Here is a 13,240-nt window from a genome sequence, read left to right as displayed (position 1 = left end):
GGAGAGGACGAAAAAGAAGTGCAGAGATGTGCGCGCGCACACACACACACACACACACACACACATATACCCACAGACCAAATTTAAAAAATACACACACTGTAATCCCCCAAAAGTCTTTGTTCAGAATAGAGTCTGCCTTCCGCCCTGGCTGCTTCTAGCAATCAAACAATCAATGGTATTTACTTTCATTCATTCAATCATATTTACTGAGTGCTTACTGTGTGCAGAGCACTGTACTAAGCGCTTGGGAAGTACAAGTCGGCAACATATAGAGACGGTCCCTACCCAACAACGGGCTCACAGTCTAGAAGGGGGAGACAGACAACAAAACATGTAGACAGGTGTATCTCACTCTACAACACATTCGTTCATTCATTCAATTGTATTTATTGAGCGCTTACTGTGTGCAGAGCACTGCACTAAGCACTTGGGAAGTACAAGTCGGCAACATATAGAGACGGTCCCTACCCAACAATGGGCTCACAGTCTAGAAGGGGGAGACACACAACGAAACAAAACATGTAGACAGGTGTATCTCCCACTCTACAACAAATGCAACACACAGTGCATTGTGTCCACAAGGAATTTAGAATCTAATACAGCCTCACCTCCACAGGTATTTACTGAGCACCTACTCAGTAGCTTGGCTCATTGGAAAGAGCATGGGCTTTGGAGTCAGAGGTCATGGGTTCGAATCCCGACTCCACCACATGTCTGCTGTGTGACCTTGGGCAAGTCACTTAACTTCTCTGTGCCTCAGTAACCTCATCTGTAAAATGGGGATTAAGATTGTGAGCCCCACGTGGGATGACTTGATCACCTTATATCCCCCCCAGTGCTTAGAACAGTGCTCTGCACATAGTAAGTGCTTAACAAATGCCATCATTATTATTATTACCAAGCACTTCTCTAAGTTCTTGGGACTTGCTATAGACGCAAGGTCAAATTTCTTCCCCCAAATCTGGCACCAGCATCAACAGGAATGGGGAGCGGTGGAGTTCAGATTGATATGCTCCTTTTCATTCGTTTGATCGTATTTGAGCACGCTTACTGTGTGCAGAGCACTGTACTAAGCGCTTGGGAGAGTACAATACAATGCTCCCTCCATATTTATTATTACTGGTCAGCTCCTGAGGTCATGTCCATCATGATCTTGCGCTGCTCCAGAAGTCATGGTGGAAATGACCTCGGATGAGGAGATTAGCAGAAAATACGGCAGCGAGGCAAACGAGTAGTGGGGAAAGTTGCCCAGTGGTTGAGTTTTCCCTGGCTGATATTGCCACCACCAATCTGGGCATCTGGTTTCATCAGAGGACTCCCTCCCACAACTCCGGTTGGAAGTGCCACCGCCACCATCCAAGTCAAAGCAGGACCTTAATGGGAGCCACGAGGCACGCTCCAGATGGCAGGATGGCGGTCCAGATTTCAAACTGTCTCAATGAATGGGGGACAGCTAGTCAGTTTCTTCTGGAACATTCCTCCCACACGGTTCCAACCCATGCTGTTCTAAAGGAAAAAAGTCTCATCTAACAGTCCTGTACCTATCTAAATAAATATGAAAGGTACATGCCTCACTACAGGACAGAAGGGGCAGAAAAGTTTGTGTTTTCCTTTTCCTTTTTATGGTATTTGTTAAGCAACTTACTATCTACCGGGCATCGTTTCAAGCGCTGGGGGAGATACACGTTAATCAGGTTGGACATAGTCCATGTCCCACATGGAGCTCACAGTCCCCATTTTACAGATGAGGTAACTGAGGGCCAGAGAAGTTAAGTGATTTGCCCAAGGTCACACAGCAGGCAAGTGGCAGAGCAAGGGTTTAGAATCTAGGTCCTGCTGACTCCCAGGCATGGGCTCAATTCATGAGGCAGCTTCAAATTTTTCTGGATAATTTTTCTGCACTGAGAATTCCACTGGCAATGGTCGGCAAAGACTGGCAAGAAATTAGATGTGGGAACTGTACCACTTGATGCCATCCATTTCTGTGGGCATATTTGGTTTTTTAAAATGAAAAATTCCAAGGAATGCAGCCGCCTCTTATGTGAGAGTACCCGACAGGAATCGCAATATCCAAAATGTACAATTGCTCGTCTTATAGTACACATACAGATTCCCTTTGAGACGAATGGGAGGCATTTTACATTTTCAGATAGTATCATATTCAGTATTTGTTTAATGCTAGGTGGAGTGCTATAACTGACTTCACACCAGTAAATATAAGGTGTTTAATTTTAGTTATGTAATGTTTGTCTCTAATCAAGTACACTTTGTTGGCCACGGATAGATACTAGTGATAAGAGAGCACAAAGGAAGGAATTAGGATTTGGATCAAGTTCTGCTTCTCTATCATAACAATAATTTGTACTTTGATTACACAGCCTTCATCCTCAGAAACCCGAGATCGTGTTTTTCGATGACGTCAATTACTTTGATTGTTATTGCTATGCAAGATCAATGTTTGGAGATACATTTAGAGTGGGAAAGAGGCAACTAAGAAAACTTAAGATGGCATGGTGATTGACTGTTCAAAAACAGTGGGGCAGAACAGGAAAATAGAGGAGAAGGTCAAATGATTATTTTTGGAGGTGACTGATTGTAAAGAAGTAAAATCAAGATGAAAGCTTAAGACATGGCCAGGAAAGCAAACTGGGAAAAAGATAAAAAGGCATCATTTACAAAGAATGCCTGCAAAAACCCAGACAGACAAGAAGCTTAGGAATGGGCAAAGACCATTTGTAGGTAGATGAAAACAAGTGCATACGAAATGAATTATTTGTCTCGGACTTCAAAGTTTTAGGGTGGAAATCGAAAAGCAATAACCCCAGACCCCACATCAGGTCAGAAAAAATACAGAAATGGGACTATCTGATTTGAACACGAGAATGCAATATTTAATCAGGTTCCAGTTAGCACTGGCATGAGGAGTGCCTCTAAACTGTATGCTTGTTTGGGTCACGGAATTTGTCCGTTTAATGTTTTATCATTCTCCCCCAAGTGCTTAGTACAGTGCTCTGCACACACTAAGAGCTCAATAAATAGGACTGAATGAATGAGTGGGTAATACTCAATGTGCTTTGCTCACCCACTCAGTTTTATTAGTTGTTTCTCACAAAGTCCCCATAAAATCAAATAGTTAGGCCCCATTTCATGGGTGAAGGCAAAGGTTAAATGTCTGGCCTAAAACCACTCAACGCATCAATGGAAATTGAAGCTAGAATTCAATGGAGTCATTGTCCTTAGAACAGTCCTTTCCTCATAGTGAGTGAGTAATGCCTGAGTTCCTTCCCCTTTCCTATTCTTGCATTCAGCGAGACATCTGACGTAGGCCAATGTGTAATCTAGTCATTGGAAGGGGAGGAAATTGGATTTTCCTGCTCTAAGTAGTGTGTGAATTCATTTTACGCTAAATGCGGTATGTCCTCTCTTTCACAGATGTCTTATTTCCCTAGGCCCACCCCAGCTATGCTCACCTTCACCCAGCTACATTAGGTGGGGTATGTGACGTTGACAGCAGGATACCCAAACAACTGCTGAACGGTGAGCTGAATTTGGGAAACTGATAGCAAGGGACGCCGACGCAAAAGAGAAAACAGTGCTAGTGATCACAAACACTCAGCTTGACAATCCAACAGAGGACAGCCTTTTTGTGTGCAAAATGTGGCCAGGACTGCAGTCCTAAATTGCCTTCTTCAGACACACACGCTTCATCATCAGTGATGTCTTCCAAAATGAAAAACTATATAGCACACTGCATACAGGATATACGGGAAGCTATTACTGTAAAACAGTCTGTGATGATGGGCAAGGCACAGAAATTCTTGGTGGAAGTTTATATTGCTGGAAAGATCTAAAGACACCCTAAAAATGTAAGTCAGGTCATTTGACTTGACTATTTAAATATCATAAGAGAAAAGTCATTTAAGAATTTAACCAATATTTTCATACATCAATTCAAAACAGTGGTTTAAGTGTTTATAAATAGAGGGGGAAGGGAGTCAATAAAAATCATGGCAATAAAACACTTTTATATGACTAATGATCTGTATTTGGAGAGTCAGGCATCTGAGACATCACTAATTTTAAGGTCATTGTGCATACATATGCTTTGCGGTACACAATTGCAGATACATTTGAAATACAGTGAAATTTCTAATTTTTGGAAATACCTGAGTATTTGGGGTGAAATGAAAACCTGTTACAGGACAGTTTCTTAGCACCCTAAAGAAAAGCTTTGTGGAATTAACTGGGGATCAAACATGGGCAGGCAATCTGTTCTGCTGTTGTGTTGTACTCTCCCAAGTGCCTAGTACAGTGCTCTTCACACAGTAAGTGCTCAATAAATACAACTGACTGATCGAAACATTACTAGTAATGTGGTAGAAACGCAGTACACCCAGTTCTCAGCTGCATTCTTGCAGAACTCTGTTTTAAAGAAAGCTCTCAATGGAATATTCACTGTACACACGCACACAAGTTGTTTCTTGACACCAGGGCATGCTGCATTCAGACAGGCTTGCGTCATTGGAAGAACATTCCCTAATTCTGCCACTGCGTTCTAGCCAAACTTTGATGTGAATACATGCATTCTGGCAGAACCGAGCGTAATTTTGAAAGTAAGCCACGTTTACTTGTAGTTGATACAAGTGTCTGTTTTGCATAAATGTGCTATCTTTATGTGTTCTTTACACATACAATATGTGCAGTAAAGAGGAAAAGTAGCCAGAAAAGACCCCAAACAAAAGAGCACTATGCATTTGGGGAATATTCTTTACTGGGACCCTACTGACTGCTGTAATGCTAAGAATCAGTGTGTCTATGGAAATGAATGATTTACTACTGGGCAGTGACTCTGGGAAAGAATATGCCTCTGTGTCTGTGCACATTCCAATAATAATAATAATAATAATAATTGTCATATTTGTTAAGGGCTTACTATGGGTCACGCACCGTAATAAGTGATGGGGGAGAGACCAGATAATCAAGTTGAAAATTATAATCATAACAACAATCCCATTTGTAAGCTCTTACCATGTGCCAAGCACTATTCTAAGTACTGGGGTAGATGCAGACCCTGTCCCACATGGGGCTCTTAATCTAAATCCCCATTTTACAGATAACTAAGGCACAGAGCAGTGACATGTCCAAGGTCACACAGCAGACACGGGGAGGAGCCGGGATCAGAACCTATGTCCTCTAAGTCCCAAGCCCGTCCTCTTTCCACTAGGCCAGGCTGCTTCTCATATTCTCTGCCCCACATGGGGCTTACAGTCTAAAGGGAAGGAAGAACAAGTAATTTATCCACATTTTACAGATGAGGAAACTGAGGAGCAAAGAAGTCAAATAACTTGCCCAAGATTACACAACCGGCAAATGACAGAGACAGGATTAGAACCCAGATCCTCTGACTCCTGGCCTGTGCTCTTTCCACTAAACCACACCGTTTACTGTAATCAGTCTGGTGCATGTATTTCCTTTTATTCTAAAATGCTAAAAAGTGAAAGAGTCTAAAGAGGCCCAGGCTAAGTTATTTTATTGTATTACACAGCATTCCTAGGCGGAGAAATAAACTTGAAAGATGAACCTGTGGTGACCTCCACAACAATACATATATTTCTAGCCCCTGCTATAGTGACTAATTCACTAAATCCCAATGCAGGTTCATTCCAGACAATATATCATGAATAATTGCATTGTTTGGACTAAATATTTCTTTTAATTAGGTATCAGATCTAGCTCCACTCCACGTAACGCTAACAAGGTCAACATGGTGGAGTGCTGGCTGCAAATGGATTATCCTCATTCTAAAGTCTTACAAATTAAATATTTGTAATGACTCCCCTTAAAGTTGCATTTTACAGATCTGCACATAATTTATGCAGGATCAGATCAAACCTGGCTACCAAACCCAGCTCTGCCACTTGTCTGCTGTGTGACTTTAGGCAAGTCACCTTCTCTGTGCCTCAACTACCTCATCTGTAAACCAGGGATTAAAACTGTGAGCTCAATGTGGGATGGGGACTGTGTCCAACTTGATTTTCTTGTATCTAACCCAGTGCCTCGTACAGTACCTGGCACGTAGTAAGAGCTTGTAATACCATTAAAAAAATTAAAAAGCATAGGGTGAGAGATTAGAGGCTGGAGAAACTATTAACATATGCTTTCGTGATATTCTCCAAGGCCTTAAAACTTTGAAATACTTCTTGGTCTTAAAGAGAACAATGTGTGTGAATTGCCTTTCCAATACTTGGTTCATATTTGATCATTTATATAAACAATGAGACTGTCTGTGAATTAATTTCCAGACATAAAGGACTATATAAATGCCAACTAATAGGTCACATCTGACATATATTTGTGCTTTTCTGGAATCGCTTTAAGATATTGTCAATGTTACAAATAAAATTATGGGATATGATATATAGCTTTCTATAGAATTAGATATACCAGCTTTGTAGAAAACGATTTGCCCTTTTCTTCTATTTAAGGACAAAGTATTAAAAAAGGTTACTTCAATTTCCTCTCTTCAAAGCTACCTTATTAGAATAACACAATGCATATTTTGACATGACTATATAGGACTGAGAGACCTTTCTTAAAATAATCCCAGGATCAAGCATGCAGAGAGACATAATCACCTCCACCCTTACCCAAAATGGTGAATGCCCCTTAACAGGATATGCTCTTTATTTTTGAAGTGGTATGGGAATGTTCTGATTCAAGATCTCTGCCTCGGATCCAGTCATCTAACATCTTCGCTTTGGCTGTAAATACATTTTGGTCTGTTAACACATTGACTCACACAAAGATCATTTATATAACAACTCAACTTGATAATCAACTGCAACTGCAAGCTAACCCACCCACTGAGAGCAAACAATGATTCTTAATGAGGTAATCATAAACTGGGTAAAAGGGCCCTAGATGTGTGCAGTTCTTCTCTTTGGGGACTGTTTCAAGTCCTCCTAAAAAAAGGCTGTTTAAAATAAGAGTGACATTTGTGATACTTGTGGTATTTAAGTGCTTACTATGTGCCAGGCATTGTACTAAGCACCAGCGTGAATACAAGCAAATCGGATTAGACCCAATCCCACACGGGGCTCACAGTCTTAATCCCCATTTTACGGTAACCAAAGCCCAGAGAAGCAAATTGCTCAAGGTCATAAGGAAGACAGGTTGCGGAGCAGGGATTCGATCCCAGGTCCTTCTGAATCTCAGGCTTGTGCTCTCTCCACTAGGCCATGCGGCTTTTCTAAGAGAGTCTCTTCCCCATTGCCAAGGAGGAATTGGGGATGACCTCCAAGTAGCTCTAATTTTTCTTTGACTTTGACTCAGAACCATGTGCAAATAATTGACATGATCAAGGGGTTTTTGTTATTCCTTAACAAGGACTTGTCAAGAAAGTAACTCTTCCATTGAAGGAGAACTAAGTGTAAAAGGAATTCATAATAATTGCCCGTGACCTACTTAAATAGTGTCAGAGACATATAATGCTCTCTCTGGTGGGCATTACTGCCTAAACTGAGCTTTTTATAATAATAATAATAATAATAATAATAATAGCATATATTAAGTGCTTACTATGTGCAAAGCACTGTTCTAAGCCCTGGGGAGGTTACAAGGTGATGAGGTTGTCCCACAGGGGGCTCACAATCTTAATCCCCATTTTACAGATGAGGGAACTGAGGCCCAGAGAAGTGACTTGCCCAAAGTCACATAGCTGACAAGTGGCGGAGCCGGAATTTGAACCCATGACCTCTGACTCCAAAGCCTGTGATTTTTCCACTGAGCCACGCTGCTTCTCTATTTTCTCTTTCTGCTTCTTCTCTTTTTACTCCATAAACCTTAAATTTTACCTTGTGGAACTGAAGCTGGGAAATGGCTAACCCCCTTCAGGTAAGCCATGTTCCACCTAACCAATTTATTCTTAACAACCAATTGGTGGCATTTATTGAGCCCGTACTATGTGCGGAGCACTGTACTAAGCTCTTGGGAGAGTACAATACAACAGGGTTAGCAGACATATTCCCTGCCCACAACGAGTTTACAACTAGAGAAGCAGACAGTCCTGAATATAAATTAGTAATTTATAATATATAATTTAGAGATACAGATGTAAGCACTAAGGAGTTGAGGGTGGGGCAAAAACCTAATGCCCAAAGTTTCCGCGTGATTAAATGATGCAGATGGGACAGGGAGCTAGGGAAATCAGTGCTCAGAACAGTGCTTTGCCCATAGTAAGCGCTTAATAAATGCCATTAAAAAAAATGAGGGCTTAATTGGGGAAGGCCTCTGGGAGGAGATGAGACCGTAATAATCCACTGAGGTGGGAAGAGTGGTGGTATGGAATATCTAGTGGGGGAGGGAATTCCAGGCTAGGGGGAGGACATGGGAAAGGGGTCAGTGGTGAGACAGACAAAATCAGGGTCCAGTGAGTAAATGAGTGCTAGAGGATCAAAGTGTGTGGGCTAGGCTGTAGTAGATGAGTTTCAATTCCTATTGAAAGCATGATTGATATAATGCTATTTTTCCCTGATGCCAAGGTTTTCAAGAACTCTAAAACTATGTTACAGTAGGAATGATTGTACTAAGAGTGTTCTCAGAAACTCTGACTGTTTCCCTTAGTGATACCAAATGACACTTATTAATATGGTCCCATAGAATCATCATTTGCCATTACCTTGCCATAAAGAGTGTTTGGGGTGAAAATTGGGTTGAGAAACAGCATGGCCCAGTGGAAAGAGCACGAGCCTGGAATCAGAGGATCGCGGTTCTAATTCGGGCTCTGCCAATTGCCTGCTAGGTGACCTTGGGCAAGTCACAACTTCTCTGTGCCTCATTTCTCCTGTTCTCCCTTCTATTTAGACTGGGAGCCGCAAGTGGGGCAGTGTCTATGTCCACCCTAATTAATTTGCATCCACCCCGGAGCTAAGATTAGTGTTTGACATATAGTAACCCCCTTAGACACCAGAACTCACTCTTGGTTCTAAATGGCATTCAGGAGAGAAGTCTATTCTAGCAAATTATGGAGTTACTCAGAGCAGAAGAAAATCACTTGGCAGAAATAACATGGGATACTTAGATCATGATGTCTTTTAGGGAATTACTCAGCCCATTTTCTGACGTGGTCCCAGTGGGTAGATCTTAGAGCTGCATTTTGATCAAGTCGCTGGAGGCTGCTTAACTTTATTTTTTAAACCGTTCCCAGTTATTCCAGCCCCATCACTCACTACATTGTTTAACCCGGGGAATCTCATCACGTGTCTATCATGAATGAAGCAAGGTTCTCCTCCCCCTGGGCCTCTCGAGACCATTAATGCTATCAGTGGGAAATTTGGTTCATTTTCCTAGTTACATGCTTTTTCTCAGCATTAATGTACGTGGGGTCGGGGGGCAGAGGCTCTTCCAGCACACCAAGGAAAAAAAAATATCTATAAATGAATAAACAAAGCTTCACTGTGACAGTACTAGCAGGATCCTGGGGAATGGCCTTGAGCTACAATGTTCGGTTGTTGAAACAGCAAGATAGGAATTAACCTGGGAGGCCGCATCGGGGAATGTGTGTGTGAATGGAAAATAGCTGGCCTCCCACACAATGGGAATTCCATCAAAACTATGTGCTGGGTATGGGAGGAGAGAAAAAAAAATCTGTTTAGGAGATCACTAAGGAAACCCAGATACATTATCATTGCCAAAGTACAGAAGACAGTACAGTTAGTGACTGACTCAAAATGACTAAACCAGAGAACGCATAATGATGTTGATCTAGCAGGAACCTATAAAGAAAGGAGAAAAAGTTTTGAAAAACAGCTACAAGAACAGGACGCCTCCCATTTGACATCACTGGGGAATATAACTATAGTTTATTTCATGCCTGTGGCTTTCTGTGATTGGCAGGATTCAAAATAGATTTGCTTTCTGAAGCATTTTTCAGTGTTTTTACTCAGATTTTTAACTGTAACTCCTGCACTGCAACTTCCAAACCCAAGGACTTCATGCTCTTGACACCTTTAAAATATAATTTGTTTTGATATTTGTGAAAATACAGATTTCAGTCTCCCAAGTCTGCTTTAACCTTGGATGACAGACATTTTCTAAACTGGTGCAGATAAAAAGACCATGCCCTTAGGAAGATGTAGTGTTTATATGTGTGTGTTCAGATATAGATACATTTGTTTGCACAAACTATACACAAATTTGTTTACAGTTGCCAAATCCATGAATTCCTTAGCCATGTTAAAAGAAGCTCTCATATTCACATTCATTTTCCTTCCAAAAAAAGGTAAATGAACACTGTTATGAGGCATATGCAAAAAGCTTCATGTTGAAATGTTTTTAATCACTTTCACACTAGGAAAAGGTGCATTTAGGAATTTTTATGTGTATTTGCTTATTGGGTTCCAAATAAATTTGAGCCACGAGAATATATATATTCCAGCGTATGATTTAAAACATACTTCAGTATTTTGCCGATAACATCCCACCCTCAATCTATCTCTGTTTTGCAAAGTACACTTTCTGGATCCTTTTCTGATGTTATCTTGCATTATTTACCAAAGCTGGTGCATTTTGGTCAAAGTATAAAAAATGCAGTCTCGTGAAATAGCCAGGAATTTGTCCTTTTCAAAACAGGCAACTTGGGGAAACATGAAAACATTATCTTTATATACCTCTGCCTAGCAAGGAGAATTGGATAAGCATGAAACAAGAAGCCTGGATAAGAACTGTACTATTATGGAACATTTTACCCCGTGGTGAATCTATTTGTCTCATCTTGTCAACAGTTGAGCAAACATCCTAAAATAAACTGTTTTGTTCTCTGTGACTCGGTTACTACATACTGTATTATTTATTATTTTTTGGCTTTCAGCTCGCAACAGATGTGCTTCCAGAAAATGAAGTCTTTACCCAATGTAGGCAGGACTCTAAACCACACTGCACAGGAATATTTTAGTCTTATGCATGACAGGTTATCTGCTTGAAGGGAATGGATTATCTATTTATTAAGTGAAAAGAATACACCACCACAAGGCCCCTAGCAGAAGCGTAAAAATGACAAATCCTATAATTCAGTGCATTTGGAGGTCAAAGAATACAATATCTACACAAGGAAGGAGAGACGTGAAAGTAGTACGTTTAGCGAGGCCACGATGGGATCGCTTCTGCCTCAGAGTTGCAAGGGAAGTGAGGTGTTGTGGCTTCGGCTAGGCCTTGGACTCTGAGCTTCGAAGAGCCTGAAATACTTCGCCTCTAGCCACAGCACCTTACTGATCCTTTTTTTCATTTTCTATATTTGGCCTTTATTTTTTATGTCGTTTCAGTGTTTCTTCACTCCGGATGTGTCCGTCACCACTCCACTTTTCCCCTTTATGTTCTAAGATGATGAGCCCCTTGGGAGCTAAAGACTGTGCCTAATTTCCACCTGTCAACTATTTGCCAACTCTGAGGACAGTGCTCTGGATTCATTCACTCATTCAATCGTATTTATTGAGCGCTTACTGTGTGCAGAGCACTGTACTAAGCACTTGGGAAGTACAAGTTGGCAACATATTGAGACGGTCCCTACCCAACAACGGGTTCACAGTCTAGAAAATAATAGTGATGGCATTTGTTAAGCGCTACGTGCTAAGCACTGTTCTAAGCAATGGGGAGGATACGAGGTGATCAAGTTGTCCCATGTGGGGCTCACAGTCTTCACCCCCATTTGACAGATGAGGTCACTGAGGCCCAGAGAAGTGAAGCGACTTGCCCAAAGTCACACAGCTGACAAGTGGCGGGGCCGGGATTCGAACCCATGACCTCTGACTCCCAAGCCCAGGCTCTTTCCACTGAGCCACGCTGCTTCTGCTGCACATAGTAAGTGCTTCATAAATGTTACTACTAAGCCTAAGCCACAGCTATGATTGCTCCATAGACATAGGCGGCAGTGTGTGTGTGTTTGTTGGGGCGGGAGGCGAGCCAGTGATAAGAACATAGTTTTAGTAAATTAAATGAGGTGACCTGGGTTCTAGTCCCAGCTCTACCACTAGCTGCTGGGTGACCTCAGGGAAGACACTTAACCGTACTGGACTTGTATCCTCCTCTACAAAGTGAAGATACTAATACTAGTTTCTTCCTACCTCACAGGGAAGTTGGGAGGACAGAAAGTGATAATTGATATGAAAGAGCACTGAAAAAATAAGTTTTAAGCAAATCCAAGGGAAAACGTAAAGGGATCAATTTATCTGGAGAAGCTGCAGTTCTGGGGATCCTGTCACAGGGCTTTCTGAGCCCGCTGTTGGTTAGGGACCGTCTCTATATGTTGCCAACTTGTACTTTCCAAGCGCTTAGTACAGTCCTCTGCACACAGTAAGTGCTCAATAAATATGATTGAATGAATGGATGAATGAATGGGGTTCCTGCTGGGAAAAAAAAATCACTTCTCAAATTTGTTGCAGATTAAGTCTCTGCTTTAGCAAATTCACCCAGAAAGTAGTTCTGCTCCTTCCTTCCAGTCATCCCCGTCCCCAGAGATTTCTGGGCCCCTCTCTGCATTGCCTTTCTCTCCTGGTTCCTGTACACTCTACTCAGTGCTAAATCTATTTTGTTTTTTTTTTCCCCTAGAGCACCAACAATCTAACCATCTCCTCTCTCAGGGTTTTTCCCCTCCAGGAAACCACAAATTTGGGGCTGGAGTGAAAAAAAAACCAGCAACAGGTGAGGAGATTTTCTTCTCCTCCTCAGAGAAGCCAGAAGAGTGATGGGCAGTGAGGGAGGAGAGAGGTTTTTTGCTTTCTCCTCACTTACACAAATGTCACTTCAAGGTTTGAAGAGGAGAGTCAGGCTTAGTCATTGTATTCAAAGGAGATGTGACCTCTGCACATAGTAAGCGCTCATTAAATACTATTGATTGATCGACTGATTCACCTCTGTCTGGGTCATCACCTAATGTTGGCAGCTTCTACCCACTGTGATGGGCTGGGAGGGATGGCTTCTGGAAGGTGCAGAGGGGAGGGGAAGGAAGAGGAAGAACGTTAAGGAAGAGAGAAAAGAAACCAGAGCCTGAAGGTCTGGAACCATCCATCGGATGGAGGAACTGCAGAAAGGCAGAGACGTCTGCAAGAGCAGAAGAATAAGGAGAGTAACTGGAGAGAGAGAGGATGGGGGTACATGAAAATAAGCCCACAGGCAGATCAGATATTGCCTCTGCAGCACCATAAATAAGCCACGCTCAAGGGGACAGTATCTTAGTCATTCCAGT

The 13,240-nt window shown here is 41.9% G+C and overlaps 1 long non-coding RNA gene across 1 annotated transcript in view; it reads right to left on the bottom strand.

The window, feature by feature from the left end:
* LOC119936394 overlaps nucleotides 1-13,240 on the bottom strand; it is a 319,208-nt gene that overhangs the window by 126,900 nt on the left and 179,068 nt on the right. The gene's annotated exons all lie outside the window — the stretch shown is intronic.

Source organism: Tachyglossus aculeatus, chromosome 13 (genome assembly GCF_015852505.1).
Source record: "Tachyglossus aculeatus isolate mTacAcu1 chromosome 13, mTacAcu1.pri, whole genome shotgun sequence".
Taxonomy (NCBI): Eukaryota; Metazoa; Chordata; class Mammalia; order Monotremata; family Tachyglossidae; genus Tachyglossus; species Tachyglossus aculeatus.
The sequence above is the reverse complement of the archived record's forward strand: the minus strand, read 5'-3'. Positions and strand labels throughout refer to the sequence as shown.